The sequence below is a fragment of the Paramisgurnus dabryanus genome, chromosome 3 (genome assembly GCF_030506205.2).
Source record: "Paramisgurnus dabryanus chromosome 3, PD_genome_1.1, whole genome shotgun sequence".
NCBI classification, from domain to species: Eukaryota; Metazoa; Chordata; class Actinopteri; order Cypriniformes; family Cobitidae; genus Paramisgurnus; species Paramisgurnus dabryanus.
In genome coordinates, this window is record NC_133339.1 from 19,797,878 (window position 1) to 19,818,213 (window position 20,336).

Sequence of the window (20,336 nt, forward strand, 5' to 3'; positions counted from 1 at the left end):
ATAGACGAACCCAACTTTTGGTTTTGAATTAATTGGATGCGTTGTTGAGTCTAATATAGACATTTCTCTACCCCCACTGTTGGGGGTTTGTCCACACTCTTTAAATGCTGGGTTATTTTTAAACCATGGGTTAAATTAAACTAGAATTGGGTTTGACCCAACCATGGGTTGAAAATAACTCATCATTTTTAAGGCTACGTTTACACGTGGGCGGCTATTTTCATAAACCGACATTTCAACCTCTCCGGTTTCAAAAATAACATCTTGCACACATGTCAGTTTTCAGAAAAGTGTGAATTTACACGTACCCATGTATATATGCCGTCAAGAGAAGCTCAAGCCCATGTAAGCCAATCACCGGCGGCGCTGGTGGTTATGCGGACTGGTTCTTCGTGTTGGAGGGAGAAGTTGTTGCAATAAGTGTTCGGTGACGTAGGTGCACTTTTGAGGTGTGAGCTCTGGCGTATATTGTGACGTTGGCCGCCTAAACATCCATTTGTTTCAGTTTACATGGAAGCGTGCAAACGAAGATACAGGGTTTCCCGCAGATAATGTGTTAGTTAAGGTGGTGGGTTGTGCTGGTGGGCGGGCTGGGGGCGTGGCAATCAAAGGAGTACGCGTCATGATAAAAACATTTTTATTTAAAACACCCAAATTAAACTAAATTTTTAAGAAACTATGACAGAAAATGAACACATACTTATTAATTAGTTAAATGTTTTATCAACAGGCTAGTTATCCTCCAGACAGTGACGGACCATTTCTTTCTCTCATTTCGGCCATGTGGCGCGTGCCCGCTCGCAGTGTGAAGCGCGTCCATCCATGCTATTCTCCGAGATGCACTTGACAGCCTTTTGTGCAGCGAATTTTTTTTTGGACGACCTAGTTAAGGTGGTAGGGTATCCCAGCATAGGTGGGCCACCCGAACTGAAAAGTGCTGCGGGAAACCCTGGGGATAGCCCTCAAGTTAACCTGGGGTTTCAGATATTTTGAGGGTCCAATACTCCAAAAAAGGTTGAGAAACACTGTTTTAGAGTGACACTTTGTTTTAACCAACCTTGTGTTGAAAACAACCCAGGGTACTGGCAACCAAGTTTTCAGTGATTACACATAGTATCAAAATACTAAAGTTATTTTCTCATCCAGAGATGTAATTAGAAATGCAAAATGTGTAACCTGTTTGTTATGGTCTAGAGAGAGCAACCTCTAAAAATGTTGGGTTGTTTTAACCCATGGTTGTGTCAAATATGGACAAAGCCATTGGGTTATAAATAAACCTATGCTGGGTTGTTGTTTGTTGGGTTTGTCCAGATTTGACCTAACCATGGGTTGAAACAAGCCAACATGTTTTGGAGTGCGTGATGTTTAAAAGTAGCATCTGACCACTGCTGTTGGTTTGCTAAAAAAATGGTTTGAACCATTAGCATCTTTCCAATTTACAGTCACAAGATGCCAAGCCGCTGTTATGGTGATCACCATGTCAACCGTCGCCAGGTCTGGGAGATGAGAAAGACTTCTTTAAACTGTACACACAGAACGATAATTTAAGGGGCTCACTCGTCACGCCCCAAACTTTGCAGTGTGTATGAGCCGTGAAATTCACATACTATTCTTGTGTGTGTGAGAGCAGGAAGTAAAAGAGAGAATGCTGATGTGAAAGAAAGAAATGGAAAGAACGAGCGAAAGAGGGAGGCGGTTTAGTCTGCCAACTCTACGAATCTTTACAGAATTCGGCTTCGCCTGATCGAGCAACTCAATTATCCCCTTAATACAGTCTCAGCCTCAAACACCGTTTCCATTATTGCAGAACACACCGCCTGCGGCCACACACACATGCGCGATACGCACATGCACACCAACAGCTGCGACGCAATCGGGACCTCACAGACTCAAACCCGCGTTGCTTCTGAAAGTGTGTTTTAGTAAGGAACAAAAATGATGCGTGCGCAACTAAAAGTGAACATTTGTTTCTCTTTCTTTCCTCTGTTTGGTCACATGAAGGTCGTTTGGCCTTTCTGAGTCACTGAGAACATGCTGGTTTCTGGTGCATTGAAGGTCTGAACACACGTCGTCGTTCTTTGGGTGTCTGAGAATGAATCTCTCGCACCTTCAAATCCCCCTCTCTTTCTTCTTCAACAGCTTTGGTGTGAAACTCTGGCCCAATGAAAACAAATCAAATGTAAAGTCTTTCAGTAGAGACAGATTGATGTGTCTCTCATTCCCAGCCTGAACATAGCTCATCATTACTGTCAACAAAGAGAGAGAGAGTGTGCAGGAGAGAGAGAATAAAATATGCTAGAAAGACAAGACTGTTATAAGGTGCATCCTAATTTGTGTACTATTCTAGTACGTGTTTTGTATGCAGTGCTTTCACTTTTCAGTCATAAATGCAATGAGTATCCTGATGCACATTAGTTAAATATTAAGTCTTGTATGTTGGACACTCAATATTTGGCATTTTTACGTTTATTCATTTAGGAAAATTTTAGCTAAAGAAGACAGTGAGGGAGAATTTAACATACTTTAAGATCCCAAAAGTTTGTCTAGTAGTATTTTGGTAACTTGTTTTTAATTTGTAATATTCTGTATGGTTAAAGGCGAAGTGCACGATTTCTGATAAACGCTTTGGAAAAGGGAGTCGGGCCGACTACCAAAACACACTTGTAGCCAATCGGCAGTAAGGTGCATGTCTACTAAACAACATTCTTGCCTGGGTTGCATATGTGTGGGGCGGGTCTATCAAAAGAAGGTCCAGATTCTGTTGGAATAGGGGCGAGTATGTTTAGGTTATTTCAAATGTCAACATTGGCTTTCAGAGATCATGGACCCTGCCTTTAAGGCTTTTTTGCTTGTATAAATGTGAAAAGTCAGGTGGGTAAAGCTTAGGGTGTTTCACTCAAATATATCAGGTGTAAATCCATATAGGGCTTGCCCATGGACAGAGGCACATTTTAAACTGTTTGACACTATACATTAGATCAAAAGTCAAATCAACTGGCATATGTTAAGAATTTATGCAGACTTAAAACTAACATTTGGTTATCCATTCCAAGCTATTTTCAGGTAGTTAACCTAAGTCCCAATGCAATTCTTCTGAAATCTGCTATTACAACTAAAACTACTAATACTCTTTTGCTTGCTACAGTACCTCTACTGGTAAAGTAGTGCATTGTGTTAGCACAAAGGTCATGGGTTTGATTCCCAGGGAACACGGATACCAATAAAAAATGGGAACACTTTACAATAGGTTTTATTTAATGTTGTAATTAGGTTGTATTTATGCATTCGCTAACATGAACTAACAATGCGCAATATAGTTTATTAGCAGCTATTAATCTTAGGTATTGTTTTGTCAACACAATTGTTTATGTTAGTTCATTGTGCATTAACTTATGTTAACGGTTACTTTAACATTAAAGGTGTTCTAAGCGAATTCACATGTTTTAGGCCATAAAACATTTTTGGTTTCATACAGTAAACATCTCCTCACTATCTGCTAGCTGCCTGTCCCTTGAACACACTGTATAAAAACGCGGTCTCTGTAGACAGCCCAGGCTCCACAAACTGCAACAAAAACAAAGTGGTCAAACCTACCACCATGAAACATAACAAAGTGTTCCAGCCAATAAACGACAAGGACTGGTAGAGGTCTGAAAAACGAGTACTCGATTAACTAGGGGCGGAGCATGGTGAAAAAAACTCAAATAAAACTTAATTTTGAAGAAACTGTAACAGAAAAATGAACACATACTAGATTTTTGATTAATTAAATGTCTTTAACAAAAACCTCTAACGGGAAAAGCTGTGTGATGAAGTGAAGCTAAATGGTTAATAAACACAAACTGAAGCGATTTTTATATGACGAACTTTACATAATATTAATATTAAGTTATTAACACAACGTCAAACAAGCACCCAGTTTTTACTACAACATGTGTTTGTAATGCTAACCAGATATCTAAATATAAAAAAACCCACACGGTCATCTTTTTCGTGATCGATCGTCAATGCCATGTTCAAGTACTCGGTCAATCGATTACTCGTGCCCATCCCTAGAATTAACATTAAACAATATTTCTATAACATATACAACCTTCTTATAAAATATTACCAACAAAATGCCTAGTTTGAGTACTAGGGATGATCTGATCAGGATTTTTGCAGGCGACACTTTGTTGTCTTCATGACCAATGCCCGATACCGATTCTTCAAGCTGCAAGCTCTTTGATGACTGTAACTGTTAAAACAATTTTCTAGATGAATTAGTATCACAGATGTAGCATTTGTTATATTAGTTCCAGTAATTGGGTATATTATTGTTTTAATAAAGAATCAAATAAATAAGCACAACAAATATTCCTTCTACAAAGAACAATTTTGGCCCAATCCCATTTCTCTATCTTCCCCCTTCCCCCTACCCCTTAGTTATGCACATTCACGTGAATGTGCAAAACTAAGGGGTAAGGGGTAAGTCAGAGAAATGGGATTGGGCCTTGATATGCCTTTATAAAAGGCTTATGTCTGTTAAAAGTAATAAAAATAAACTTCACAGTCTTCATTTTATGAATTAAATATACACACATTCGTATAAAGTACAACAGTTCTTCAGTCAAGAGCAGAGAGCGATTTTATTGAGAGATTAATTAGGTTACTGTAGCTTTAAGACGTGAGAGAGATCGCTCCATACACCTGCGCTGATGACAGGCTGTCTGTGTACGTGGACAAGAGCAGCTGCGATTAAATGAAAGTTTAAACTGTCAAAACTTTAAAACGCATGCAAATAATAAACGTTCGTCATGAATGTGCAACTGATATGTGTTGTATAGACAGTTTCATCAGTAACAACATAAACAAGCAGCTTTCATGGTCAACACTTAACTTCCGGTAAACTCCGCAAAGAATAAATAACAACAAAGTACTCTAAACGTAGTTTATTTATATAACAAACAAAATAAACAACACATAGATTACCCAGGAAACCAAAACATTTGTTATTTTCGACAAGGTATTTGTTCAAGAGTTCAGTTTAACAACTAGTCAGACCATAAAAAAAATGAAACCAGAAGTAAAGATCCGACCAGACGCGTATTGCGTCACCGCACGTGCGTCCGATGAAACGGTCTATAGTGTTTGATCGGAATGTAAAGACGCATCATGCTGTTAGGACCGCAGTATGCCCTTATACATGGGTTTCAGTCATGTGACTTTTTACGTTATGCCGCCATCTTGAGGACCTACCGAGTACCAGTAGGCTACTGACAAGCATTGGCTGGCTTGCTACGATTTACGGATTTCTTATCTTTTACTGTCTATGATTCTTATGGATACGGGAAATGGCTACGAAAGACAACATGTCGCACCTCGACTGTCATGAAAAGAAACGCGACTTTAAAAAAATAGACCTTGGTTTGGGTGTGATGCCTACTCAATCCCCGATACGTTCTTCCAGCCGCTGTTCGCTGCTACCGAACTACCACTATTTTACAACACTAAGGCGGCGCGTCACAACATGAAACTTTGCTCGAAGTATCACCTGGATCTCTACTCATGAACGCGAACATTGAGAACATTGTTTGTGTTCACAGAGTTTAATAAAAAGAAAGTTTTGTACAACTGATTTTGGCTGTTATGGTGTCTGCTCGTCATCCCTGCCAGACGGAAATAATCGATTTCTGAATGCGAATGAATGAATCTCATATGAGGCTCCTTTTTCAACTAGAAGGTCAATATTGTTTTTCACTTGCGACAAAACAACGAATTATCTGTGCATTTATATGGAACTATGCTTTAGGAGCTATCCATCTTTACTCTCCTCCCTCCTTACGTTCCATTCGCAGATCGATACATCTAGACTGGGAAGATGGCGGCGAGCGAAAGCCAAATCAACCAAAGTCAGTTGTTCAAAACTTTCTTTTTAGTAAACTCTTTGTTCACAAACAATGTTCTCAATGCTCGAGTTCACGTGTAGAGACACATGAGATACTTCGAGCAAAATATCATGTTTTGTCGAGCCTTCTTAGTGTTGTAAAAATAGCGATTTTGATGCTCACAACATATTGAAGGCATAGCTTCTAGTTCTTTTGCGACCACTTCAGGTCCTCAAAATGGCGGAAGACAAGAGAGTGACGCCAGCTGAAACCCATGTATAGAAAATACACAGATCTCTGTAAATTTGCAGGTCGCACATGAGCAACGGGTTGTAAACGCTCACACTGCTCAAAAATTATCTCCAATTGCGGGCACATTCAGGAGCCTTATGATAACAAAAGTAAACAGAAACAGATCAGTTCATGAGATCAGCAAATTTAGCAAATACCGATTGAGTCATTTAATGCGATGTCGACCGATACCAATCTGGGGGCAATCGATCAGAGCATCTGTATTGAATACATTGTAACTCACTTTAGATACAAGCTACTGTCAAATGCGTAAATGTATGTATTTATGCATTATGCTGAAGGTGTATGCATAAAGTTTTCTTGAAAAGTGCGCTATAATACTTTTATGTGTTTTGATCCATTGCACATGATGCTTTAAATAAAAAGATTTTACTAAAAGTCCTAGGACGTAAGATACCCTATTATGTCTATTTTCAGTGGAAAAGATGGTTAGCAGTCAGAGCAGGTGCTGACCCCTATGATCTTGCGGCACTACAGATAAAAAAGCGTCCGTTTCTCTTACCATCAGCACTTTTCTCACTTTCCCACTTTCCTTCTCCTCCTTTTCTCCTGGCAGCCACTTGTGTAGCCCATCCTGTCTGGGTATCCATTTGTGACAGACTCAAGTGGGCCAGACAGTAAGGAGGAAAAGAAAGTGGGATAAAACGCAAGACAGACAGCCAGTCCGACATCGAGCCAGTCTATCCTCTGAGAGCATCTAAACATCTAGCGCCAAAGCTAATGAGTGGTAAACAGTAGTAAACAGGAAACTGTGGGGAGAGTGTCTTAAATCTATTTGCGTTCTTGTGGTGGAGTGTCTTAAATGAATGTGTGTTCTTGTCTGCGAGACTGGAGAATGCGGTTGTGTTTGAGTGCATATGTTTGTTTATTATTGAATATGGGAAATGAGAACTCTGGGCAGGCGGGAGCCTCTCCTAAGTGTACTTGGAGCCAGTCAAAGGTAATTAAGACTGAAATTAGGGCTGTTTGCTGAAGAGCTTTACATATTGCTTGCATGTGCCACTGCTTTATTATAGGCAGTGAGGTTACAGCAATATGGCAGCGAGTGTCTTGTTGAAATGACGGCCCGCCCAGGAGATAGACCATGAACTGTGATATCTAACACAAAGGTCTCATGCTGTACAAAACAGCTGTAGAGGTAGTTGGAGGTTTGTAGTCCTCCAGTATGGGAGTAAAAGAATTGCATTATTGTAAGAGTTTGCTCCTGAGCAGTTTGCCCTTTGTGGCCTCCGAACAAAAACCAAATGAACGCCCCCACAGAGGATGCACGGGGTCCTGTACTAAACTGCCAGTTCACACGCAGCGGCGAATGGGTGGGACCAAGAACAACATCCGTGCGAGTTTTACGACCTGGGAATAGCAGAGGAACCCTGCAGGTGAGCGGAGAGGAAGAGTGGCAGGGTACGAATGCGAGCGCGGATCCACACGCCTGGGATGCACACATCAAGACGGACTTTGACGGGAAATGACCCGATGACGTGACGGATGACCCTGAGCGCTGACCCCTTTGACGGCCTGTTTTGTAGACACAGGAGATGATGGGAAGAAAGTCCAAAGAAGCCGCCGTGCTCCAGAGGCCAGTATGTCTCTGTCAGGGAATTCCTGCTGCCCAATCGCAGAACGTCCGATGTAGTCACCAGAGCTATCCGTCTGCAGGTCTCACCACAGGAGGTGGAATGCTTTGCAGGAAACTAGTCAGTCTTGAGCCAGGGGTGGGAAATCTTGAGCCTCCCACTCTGAAATCTTGAGTAAATGAATGTGCGCACCTTCAACTAAATTATGAAGTCGTATGGCCCTGGAGAATTATTAAGGGGCATCGGTTATGTGTGTGTGAGTCAGCTGGTGTCCTGCTGCACAGACTTCCCGTCTATCTTAGTTCTGTTTCCTTTAGGTTAGGAAAGCTGGTTTCCTCACACAAATTCTTTCGCACAAATTTTCTCACACTTGCAAGGTTTCCAACTCAAACACATGCATGCTTACTTTGATGTCTAAATGAAGACATACCATGCATTTTGTTATAAGTACTATGGATGAACCCTTAAATAGAAAAAAATATAAGTTCCACATTTGGGAACATTTTTGGAAAGGAGGTTTGGTCCAATGGGTAAACGTTTGGTTGCTTAGCATGGTCCACTTAACCTCTGCTGGTACTGTGGAAAGCATCTTTCTCCATTGACGGCCATTCATTGATGGGTTTTTTCTCCATTGAAATCATTTACTTACCCTCATGTAGTACTAAAACCTGGATGAGTTTCCTTATTTTGTAGTAAACAAAAAAAATATGTTATAATAAATAAAGATAGGCACACAGTTGATGGTACCCATTGACTGCCATAGTACAAAAAACAATGGGGTCTTAATAGTATGATGTCCATGGGTACCATCAACTGTGTGCTTGCCATAATTTATCAAAATAACTTCTGTTGTGTTAAACAGAAAAAAACTCATAAAGGCTGCTAACAACATGAGGATGATTAAATAATATGACAAAGTTTCATTTTGGGGTGAACTATTCCTTTAAATGTGTCCGTATCCAGGAAAAGTCCAGCCCTTGTACATGTACAGATAAAAATAAATGTATCTTTCTTTTTTAAGTGGGTTAAACGCCAACCATACTTTTTACACATCACAAGATGTCAAAGGATTTATCTTAAGTGTCCAAACTTTAGTTTTTCTAAAATTGTAGTGACAGAATAAGACTAAATAAATTTTGGTGTGCTTCATGCAGTAAATTGCATAACGAATGGCGTTCTCCTAATTTTGTAATTTTAAGCACGAAATATTTACTCATCATTCAAGTCATCATCAATTCATCAAGCGACAAGTCAAGCGGAAATATGTTAGCGTTAGTTAAACAAACAGACAATCGACAGAACAAAAAACTAAAGTTATTATGTCTATAATTGGCAATAAACACATAAAACTACAGATAAAGCGATCACTTACAGCAATGTTAGTTGTTTGAACAGGATGTTCTTACTTATTATAGTGGACAGTTTGCTAAGCTCTTACTGAGTCATTAAGCGAAGACATTAGCACATTAGCTTCCTGCGTCTGTTCAATCTGTAGCCTCTGGGTTACTGCCTCCCTGCTGGCTGTGGATGCGTGTTGTCAATAAAACATGATGAGACGCTCGTCTGTAACGACAGCTCCAGCGCTAAATCATTCTCATTACGTCTCATAAACTTTCCTCTTTATTTAAATGGGTATTACATATAGGATTTATTCTGGTCTTGAAACCACCTATATATCATCTCATTTGCTATATATCAAAGCGTTATTTAGAAGTGTAGCAGGTTGGCATCACTGTGTCAGATGTGTGTAGGCTATAGACAACTGGGCTTGATCAATAATTCTTGGAATGAATGGTGGAAGATTTCCATACACTTAAGTAAAGGTGCTATGTGATGCCATAGAGGAACCTTTTTTGGTTGTGTGGTTTCATAAGAATCTTTCAGGTTCACAAAAGGTCTTGTGGAGAGAGGTTCTTTAGATCATGCAAAGATTAAAGAAGAAATGGTTGTTTTTAGGGAACCTGAATGATTTATTGAGGAACCAAAAATGGAACCTTTGGTAGAACCTTTATTATTGTGTGATTATTAGGGGTGTCACGATTTTCCAAATCCTCGATTCGTTTACATTTTCACTTCTAAGGCCACGGTTCGATTCGGTTCTCAGTTTTTACTTTTTTTTTAAAGAACAGGTTGTTATGCCATTTTTAGACTAGACTTTTATGAAATATAATACCTGACATTGAACCCGGAGATGCCCTGCCATGTTAGTCGTGCTGCCAGTGAAAAAATATGGTACACGCACATACCTGATAAAATTAAACTTCCTGTCAGATGAACATTCCTGTCACTACTTTGCACCTTAAAAACGCGCTTTTATTACCATCAGACAAGACTGTGAGACTATACCCCAATAAGTTGTGTTTAAATGCTGTTTTCAGAACTCTTAAGCAACTGAAATAAGTTGTTCTGAAACTTAAACGGATCTCAGTTCAGAGAAATGACCGGTCCTGTCACAGACGCCGTTCTGCTGTGCAAGCGTGTGTGCTCTGATTGATTTAAGCTGAAGGCGGGAGGCGCGTGCTGATTTTTTGTTTCCTATGTAAAGAGCAGCTTGTGTGGTGTCTCCTGCATCTGCCATGATATGAAGTTAGAGGAGGTTGACTCGCAGCACTCAACACATGTGTTTTTTTCCTGCTTGGCAAGCTGACTGGACATGGGCGGCGTGGCAGCATTGACGATTACATTTTTTAATTCGAAGTTGGAGGACTTAATGTCGATCGATTTCAATAAAAAAAATGAAATCGCAACACCCTTAGTGAATATAGATGGTTTCAGCAGCAACAAAGCGTTGAAGGATGCGATTGCAAATTTCTTGACCGTTTCCGATTTTCCTGTAGGTGTGACTTTCTTATACCGATAATTTCTTTCTAAGAACAGTAATTGACAGCTTATAGGCTACGAACAAAAATCCACTTTTCTTTAAGGGGAGGTTCACCCAAAAATGAAAATTGTATATAACCTGTATATATTTCTGTGTTCTTCTATAAAAACGAATGTTTTATGAATGTTTGTAACCAAACCATTTATGAGCCCAATTCACTTCCATAGTATTCTCTTTTCCTATGGAAGTGAATGGGGCTCATAATCAGTTTAGATACAAACATTCCTTAAAGTATGTTCCTTCATGTTCATCATTTCATTACATTACATGCGTAAAATCGGCCTATTCCGGTCTCTGATAAATGACAAGTAAATGACCTTTGTTCATGTATCATATCTAACGCATATCCACTATTACAATGAGCTAAAGTTACTGTGTAAAATGAATTTATACAATATTAGCTCCAGGTCCTTGAATTCTAGCCTGGCTGCCAACCTCTCCGCACACTTGTGATTCATGCTCGTCATTTCCCCTCGTCTTTAGCAAACCAAAATTTTTATTTTTGACAACATTTAAAACCTAACAGTTAACTTAACGCACACCATTTAAAGAAACCGGTTGCCTTAAACCATTTAAGTTTTAACACACATTTAAGTACTGTGAACTTGAGTCATGTGCAATTATGCACTTATATTTAAGTAGTGTGAATTCAAATAAATGCATAACTGCATATGACTCAATTTGTTTAAGTTCATAGTACTCAAATGTATGTGCTTTAAAACTTAAATTGTTTAATGCAACCTGTTTACTTAAATGGTTTGAGGTGAGTTAACTTTTAGGTTTTACAGTGAAGGTATTTGTTTCAGAGATCAGTTTAGCCACTAGCCAGATTGATAAATAAATATAGACTGGAAGTTTATTTTGGAATCAGGTGGGTAACCACGACAACGCGTGTGCGTTCGATGAAGCCATATATGAAGTCGATATAGAAATAAATAAAATGCATCCACTTGAACTTTTTCATAGATTTATGAAACTTCTGCAACCATGTTTGTGTTGATTTCTAGTGAGCAGCTAGGTTTTATTATAAGGTTTTAAATGCATAACTTTTACCTGTAAAGCCCAGAATACACTGCAGGATTTTTGCACTCCTATAAGATCACCAGATTACCTTATCAAACTGTGCGAACTTGGGTACAACAGGCATGTAGAGACGTACGATGGTGACACGGAAGCTTTGGTGGCTAAGTCACACGTTATCGCAACGTCACCAGCATGCGCTTGTAGTAAATAAATACCAGTAGCAGGTCGTATCAGCAAACACACTGTGTGTTGATCATGCTGAATTTCTGACACTGTACGACATAGGACCACCAATAAAGGGCTACGATCACAGAAATTGTGACGATTGTTTCAGGATGGCAATCTTTCGTCTGGGACAGCAAAAAATCATTCAATGTATCCCGGGCTTAAGAGATTTTAAGAAAATTTTTAACTTTTTTTAAATCAAAGTTTTGCCTCGGGTCATCTCCAAATTTAAATGATTTTGTCCATTTTGAACCCCTTATCATTTTTTTTATTTTATTCCCACAATACAGCAGACTATATAAGATAATCTATTTGTTGAAAATGCTGTTTGCAAGATTCATACCAAATGGATAAAAATACTCAATCTCAAGTTAGATTTTGTGGTGTATTTCGCTTGGTTTTTGATACAGTTTGTGGTCCAAAGCAGCCATCAAACTCTATACTTTCATCTACACTGCATCTTTTCTGCGTTGCCCTACATGGCCGACTGGTCCCTCACAGGCCGTCTTTCATTCCCCCTTACCCGTGCTGCTTCCCTCCCTGGGCAGCAATACAAAGCTGAAAATACTTTCAAGAAATAGTTCCAGATCCATAATTAATGTTGACCTTTTTCTAATGTTGCATATCTAAAAAGGTAGTATGTTATTTCTGGTGCCACGTTTCTGAGCATTGCCCACCTGGGACCAATACAGACCTCACTCACCTCCTTAAATTTGGAAAAAGAAAAATAAGATACAGTACGGCTTTGTCACCTACCCAAACCTTGTGTGTACTTTCATAGCTGATCTCGAAGCTTTATAAAGACAACTAATTTCTTTACGTATTCATAGTCGCCCGAGTCGTTTCGCCACCGAGACGGTGGCAGTTTAAATCTTAAGCCCTGACATCTCCAGCAGTGGCCACAAATCGTGACCTTTGTTTTAAAAGCTCATCAGCAATCTGGTTTTGTGAGGCAGCTAACAGTGTAACTGACAGACGTAGGTTCAGTTTATTATAAGCACGATCTTGTACAGAAGTTTATGGTTGCTTTCGTTTGTTTATGAGCTTGGAAAGGTTTGGCAATTTACATTATGGACTTGCCACTAATTAGTCTTAGATGTAGAGATTTACTGACTTCTCTGCATTGTGCACAGCTCATTTCTGTACTGCATTGATTTCACTAAAAACCTCACACAAACTACAGAGAGAAGTCAGTTTTGAGTCAAAGACACTAGAGACTGTGAATTACTTGCTATCTAGATACTCATATTTTAGACAAACATGGTTCCGCCTCTCTAACATTTCATATTAAACATAGTCTGATTTGAGGATTTGCATGCTTGCATATTTTATAGGCCTGTTGTTTTGTTGTTTGGTCTCTGTTTGTTTGTTTGTTGTCATTGTTATTGGTGTTTAATGTGAAATGCAAATAAAACAATAGCACAGATGTATGTGAGCCTTGACCACATAAGTCATAAGTAGCACGGGGATATTTGTAGAGATAGCCAGAAATGCATTGTATGGGTCCAAATATTTGATTTTTATGTAAAAAATCATTAGGATAGTAAGAAAGATCATGTTCCATGAAGATATTTAGCAAATTTACTACCGCAAATATATAAAAAGTGTATTTATCATTAGTAATATGTTTTGCTAAGGACTTCATTTGGTCAAATTGAGGTGATTTACTCAATATTTGATTTTGTTTTGCACCCTCAGAACTTCAAATAGTTGTATCTTGGCCAAATATTTTCCTCCTAACAATGGTAAGCTTATTTATTCAGCTTTTAGATGTTGTATAAATCTCAATTATGACTAGTTTTGTGGCCCATGGTCACATTTTGCAATATTTGCCTATGAAAGGCAGTATTTTTTCATATTGCAAGACTCAAATGATGACAGAGGTTTTGTATTGTTATTTGATCGTTCTGGGAAGAACAAGTTGGTGAACAAACCAGGGCTGCATAACAACTAATCGCAACTAATCATTTACAAAATAAACGTTTTTGTTTACATCATATTAGGGATCGACCGATATGGATTTTTTTTTTAGTGCCGATACCGATATTTTTGTTTCATCAGCCTTAGCAAATGACCGATACAGGCTGCCAATTTTCTTGAGCCGATATTTGGAGCCGATATCGATCACTCAATTTACATCATAAAAATTACACAATGATTATGCCAAATGTTACAAGTCTCAATTAAAAAAATTAACATTTATTGGACTTAAAAAAACTATATTTAACAAATAGTAAAAACAGGTGAGGGTGCTATGGAACCATGAACTGCACTCTCCACAATGACGAGGAACTATCAGCAAAGGATATTGATTTCTAGCACTTTACTATTACAAATATATATAGAAATGAGAAATAAAAAACTGCTTTGTGCAGCTATGATCAGCTGTTAGGCCAAGCTTTCGATGTTGTCATGGAAAGGTTGGTTGTTTTTAGTCACATGACCTGCAATTGCTTGCGGCTTCCAGCACTCTGTCTGAAAAAAATGTCGGAAAAAAGCGGGGAACGCAGCAGCCACATATCGGCCGATGCCAAAACACATAAAACTCGCAAAAATTGGCCCGATACATCGGCTGGCCGATATATATGTCTATCACTACATCATATATGTGTGTGTACTGTGTATAATAATGTATATATATGTGTGTGTATATATGTATATGTACACACACATGTATTTATATATTAAGGAAATGTTTCCAAGTGTAAATACATTTTTATATTTATTTTTAATTTATATATGAATATTTAATAAATGCACACACCTTTTTCTTGAAATTATTCATGCGTGTGTGTGTGTGTGTGTGTGTGTGTGTGTGTGTGTGTGTGTGTGTGTGTACACAGTACACACACACATGTAAAACAAAAACTTTAATTCTGCAAACGATAAGTTGTGATTAGTTGTTATGCAGCCCTAAACCAATTCAACTGGGCCAGACGAAGTTGCTGTGGACAAATATTGAGTCTCCATGTTGCCTTGTTTGCTTTTACCTGGTAAGCAATTTCCATTGAGTCAGGATTTCGAATAAACAGACATTTTCCAGATGTATCGTGACGGCCTGATTCAGTCAAGGTTTTAAAGTGCAGAATTTCACTTTGACCTTAAGCATACAGTACATGTACAAGGGAGGCTTTGATTTAATGGAAACTGTGATGTATTGCAATACATTATCAATAAATAACATCCACAATGATTGTGTTAATGACTATGAAATAATTTGTTACAGGAAACTGAACTAATATGTCAAAAAAGCCGCAATCGAACCATGATAAAAGGCTTCCTCTATATAATTTTCTTCTTTTTTTTCAGTTGAAAGTTTGTGCTCTAAATAAATGTAATGTATTCATGTGGTTAATATTTAATTTCACAGCATATTTCTTTGGTTAAAGGGCTACGAGCTTGGCGACTACATTACCCCTCCGCTGCTGTTATATAAAATGATGTATAATGACTGCATTAGATTATTTCAGGTGTGTCCAGCTGCTGTTTAACTTGATGCTAATATCGAATGAATTCTTCTCATTATTAAAGATGATCTCATTTTGTAAAATCCATGCATGCAAAACAGCGAGGACAGTTTGAATCAGCGATTAACCGATTTCAGATGTCTGCTCCGTTCAATATGTGACTCACAGAGGAAAGGTCTCTGGCAGTCTTAGCGCTGTACAACAGATGGACAGTTTACAGTTAAAAGGCACCGAAGACCCGCTCTAAAGTCCCACCGAGATGACAGACAGTATCGAAAATGACCGCAGTTATGGCTCCTCTACTGTCAGAAATCTGTTGGTTTTAATTTAATCTAATGACTGCGTCTTGTTCGTCGAAGGCAGACGACAGGCCGCGCAAGTTTCTCTGAGCTCTCAAATGATCCATATAAGCAATGCCTGGCAAAAGTGTGAGCGGTTTAAACGGGGATTTATTTATTTATTTATTTATTTGTGCGGATGTGTGTGAGAGGAATATGAGGAGCGCAGGCTGATTGTTTCATTGAAACAATTTGATTCAATTTTCCACTCAATAAAATTAGCCATCAGGGCTCTGGCTCTCCGACCGTCCGCAGTCCCTCATTTCCAGATTCTGCTCCTAATTGAACAAGTTTATGTACTTGTCTGCGAGAAATTGGAAAAATTCATCACCTGGAAAATGTGATATTTTTTTCCCTCCCGGCTGTGCACAGCTTGTTTTGTTCCCCCCTCCCCTCTCTCTCCTTTTACTTCATCTAAATGATGAGGCACTATGAAATTAATATGGTGACATTTGGATACAAGTGCGCGCGTGTATGTGTGTGTGTGTTGGTTCAAATTTGTTGGCTGAATACTTGCATTCTTAAGTGGTTACAGAATCTGCATGTTAATTTCGTGTGATTGCCGTTTGACTAGCCAAGGCTGATAAATGTAATAAACTTGTTACAGCCAGTAGCGCTTAGCTTTTGCCTAGCTCAGTGGTAAAGCATTGCGTTAGCAGCGCAAAATGTCACCGTTCGAACCCAGAATGTTTACTTTGCAATGCACTGTAAGTCACGTTGGATAAAATACATATACCATGTATTTATTTGCATAAGCTTTACATAAAGATAAAAATATGACATTCTGTATGTGCATGGAGAGAATACGTCCTAAACCGTAAAGTGTACTTGCCGTACTGAAGAAAGGAAGTATACTGTGTGTGTAATGACATGCCCATTATTCGTCCCCACATTATAGGTTAAAATTTACATATGGAGTTGGGTACAGAAGACTAAAACCTTATTAAAAGGCCTCTATTTGCATTTTTTGCTCATTTATACACAATCTTTTGTTGCAGATGATAATATGAGCTTGAAACTTTACTACTTTCAGATGTTTCTTCTTGGTATGTCCCTCCTGGTTTTCACTCAAGCTCGCCTGAATTTTACAAGTTTGTGCAAAACCTGATAAACCCTGTCTAAGAGGGTTACAAATGTATTCATTGAAAGCAAGGACATTTGATCTTTTTTTACTAAATAGTTAATTTAATGCTTTTGTTAAGTTTATTTAGTGATCTGAAAATAGTGCTACATTTTAAAATTGTAAAAAATGTTGTCTTGTCAGTTTTGCTTTAGATTTTTTAAAATCCTTAAACATTTGTATGAATGTTTTTGCTATATGGTTAGATATGTTAAGACTCTTCTAAGTGAATTAGAGCTGCGCGATATTAAAGGCAGAATACGGTATGCGATAACTTGCTGATCAATGTTATGCGATACGGTAATGCTGTAAGTTTGTAAAATCTAAACTTATTTAAATAAGTAAAAATTATATTTTAAACGTTAAAAAATTAGATTTTATAACAAACATACCAACGCAATCTCATGGCAATTCGTACATATTTTAAAATAGGTGGATGTTCATAATTATTTGTACGACCACACTCGTACGATTTTTGATGATTTGCTTTGACAATGGGGTTAGGGGTGAGGTTTCATTATTGTTTTTTGTGTTTTTTTGTGTTTTGATTATCGTACGTTTTTGTACGAATTTGCGTACAAATTGATACGAATTAGTCAACTCATAAAATATGTACAAACTCCCGTGAGATTGCGCTGAGTGTACACGTTTAACATAAATTCTGATCGTTGATCATCTTTCACACATCAGAGCGCACACAACCACTCCAGTCACTTTGCTAAAACTGATTGACTATACACAACCATTGTAAGTATTTAATTTAGTGCTTGTATCAACCTAGAAAATGTAAAAACTATCAACCCAGTAACATAGTTTTGGTTAACCATTCTCCGTAAGCATGTGAAAAAATAGGTCATTGAAATTTGGCTCCCCTTGTGATGTCAGAAGGGGATAATACCGCCCCTTAATCTGCACTATCCAACCACGGCACTGCCATTTAGTGCAGAGATCAACTCATTTGCATTAAGGACACACCCAAAACGGCACATTTTTGTTCACACCTACAAAGTGGGAATTTTAACATGCTAATAAATTATCTTTATGGTATTTTAAGCTAAAACATACGTACTCTGGGGACCCCAAAGATTTATTTCACATCTTAAAAGTGTCTCATTAAATGTCCCCTTTAAAGTTATTAAGTTATTGCTAACTATTGCAATATGCATATTGTCATATGCACATCTGTGTTGCTTTGATAATTTCAATAATTTTAATATATTGCGCACTAGTATGTATACAGTGCTGTGATGATCTTTTTATTTTTTTGTGATGTGATGTGACGGATAATCCTATAAGAGTTTGACGCCGTAATGTAGTCTCAATATTATTTGAACTATAGAAAAAAAACATGCATAACATCTAAAGGAATTAAAATCCAATTATTTTTAATTTCTTTTAAGTAATTGTGTGCATGCATGTGAGTGTGTGTGCATTATTTAAAAGATCAAAATGTGTGTGCATGAAAGTGATCTGTGCGTGAAAGACTGTATTACGAGCGTGTTTGTGAGTAAAAAAGATGGAGACGATCTTGAGATAGATGGAAGAGAAAATGCTGTGTGATCTGCCATCTGTGTGCAGGGTTTCTCTCCTGTGCCCCATATGGCCAGGAGAGATGAGACGCGCACACACTTGTATGCACAGATGCACATGCTCACACACACACATTCATGGCACATCTTAAAACTTAATTATCCAGTCTCTTTGCTCCAAGTCGGAGAAGCCATCTTTCTTTTGGATCAAATGATTTCATATTGATGATGAAAAAACACACTTCTTAAATTTAAATCGAATACCCTTTATGTAGTTGCGACAGTCATATATTTTACCACATGACTGTGTATATATACACATGCATATTGGGCTATAAATTATTGCAGGTATATATGTGGGACCTTTGAAAGATCCATTTACATCTATTTACATATGCAGTCCCTCGCCCAAACATGTAGAGATGACAGGTTTTTGATGCGGAACATCTAACCAATTCATTTTTAAGCCGTTCAAATAATAAGAACATTGTTATTTGTACAAAAATTTAAATTTTGCCCTCACAAGTATAACCAAACCTGCGTACGCACACACATAGACCATACATAGACTAAGTGTTATATATTATACTTTGTAGTGATGGACGGTATCCTCACAGGCTGCCAAAATCAAATGAGCACAATTACCAGGGCCGACAGAGCCTGGCCACATTAGGCCGACCAATCGAGCAGAAACTCAAATGAGAAATACACATATGCGCACACCGGCCAAAACATTTGTAATGTACAGTATGCTGGATTTGTGCTGCGACTCCACACAAAAGCGCACAAAAACCTTACTATGATGAAAGCATGTGTAAATCAGTCATATGCCATCTACTTTGACATCTACTCGATGTCAAATAGTACTGTTATGGGAAGGATTTGCATTAAGAGGTTTTCCGATGCTGCTATCAAACAAGTTGTTCAATCATATTGCCTTGTAATATTATTTCAGATGATGTCGATCCAGCACTCGGGTGATAGAGGTGAAGTTCCAAGCCAGCAGAGACAGACTTCGGCTGACAGAGTCTAGAAGAGGCGACGAGCCCCCGCCGTGCCTCCCCAGCCTGCCCACAGCCGATCGATAGCGGTGGAGATGGAGATGCAGGTCAGGTCTGATGCACTTCCAGTAAGAGTAAACTGATAAAATAGCTGGGTGGAGTCAAGTGATGGTTAGATGGTTGGGGGAAGGCATACATGATGAGTTTCACTTTACTGCTTTCACTTGTATTCATCTGATGTGGGTTTATCATCAAAGTGAGAAATCATAAGTTTTTGGGAACATTTAATGTCGCATTTAATAATGTCACATTTCCTATCTCTAGTGCTTGAGAACAAAATTGTTATTACTGAGATACATTATGAGATATGGAAATTGTACAAACTGAGAAAGCCACTGTGGCTTTTTTATTAAATGTAATTAATTACTTGTGCGGTTCAGAGCGCTTGGACAATGTCATATTGGCTAGAGATTGGTGGTAGATGCCTTATGTCTAAAATCCTCAAAACGATCAATTTGAGATGTAATTACCATATTTTTGATGATGGCTGCTGTCATAGATTTATTCATTATTATATTATTTGACTTGTTCGGTTTCCACTGACTTTTTTCCTCATACTGGGTTAAACAAGTAGCCACCTTAAGCAAGCATGTATCTGTATGTTTTTATTTTATTTTATTACAAGCGGCATGAGTTTTACGTGCTCGCATGTAAACCATTCCAGGTAAATTCTCATGTTTTTTTACATGGCATTCATATGAAAATGTTGGGAAATCACATTTTGCATGTGATCATGTTTTGCCTCATGTGAAAATTTTTACATTTCTGTGTTTGTAAGAGTTGCATAGAAATGTAGAAGTATAGAGATTCAGTCTGTTGAGGAGGTCGTATGGCTATGGTCCCATGTCGTGTATCAATTTTTTTAACCAAAATCAATTATTTGTTTTAAAAGGCATATTTTCAACTAAACAATTGAAGGTACACTGTCTCACACTGAAA

At 38.2% G+C, this 20,336-nt stretch overlaps 1 long non-coding RNA gene across 2 annotated transcripts in view; it reads left to right on the forward strand.

Moving 5' to 3' along the window:
- Positions 1-20,336, forward strand: part of LOC135733957 (uncharacterized) — a 243,091-nt gene that overhangs the window by 11,049 nt on the left and 211,706 nt on the right. For both annotated transcript variants that reach the window (XR_010527061.2, XR_012336347.1), the window contains exon 2: positions 19,292-19,444. This is a non-coding gene — a long non-coding RNA (uncharacterized lncRNA). The remainder of the gene's footprint in view (positions 1-19,291; positions 19,445-20,336) is intronic.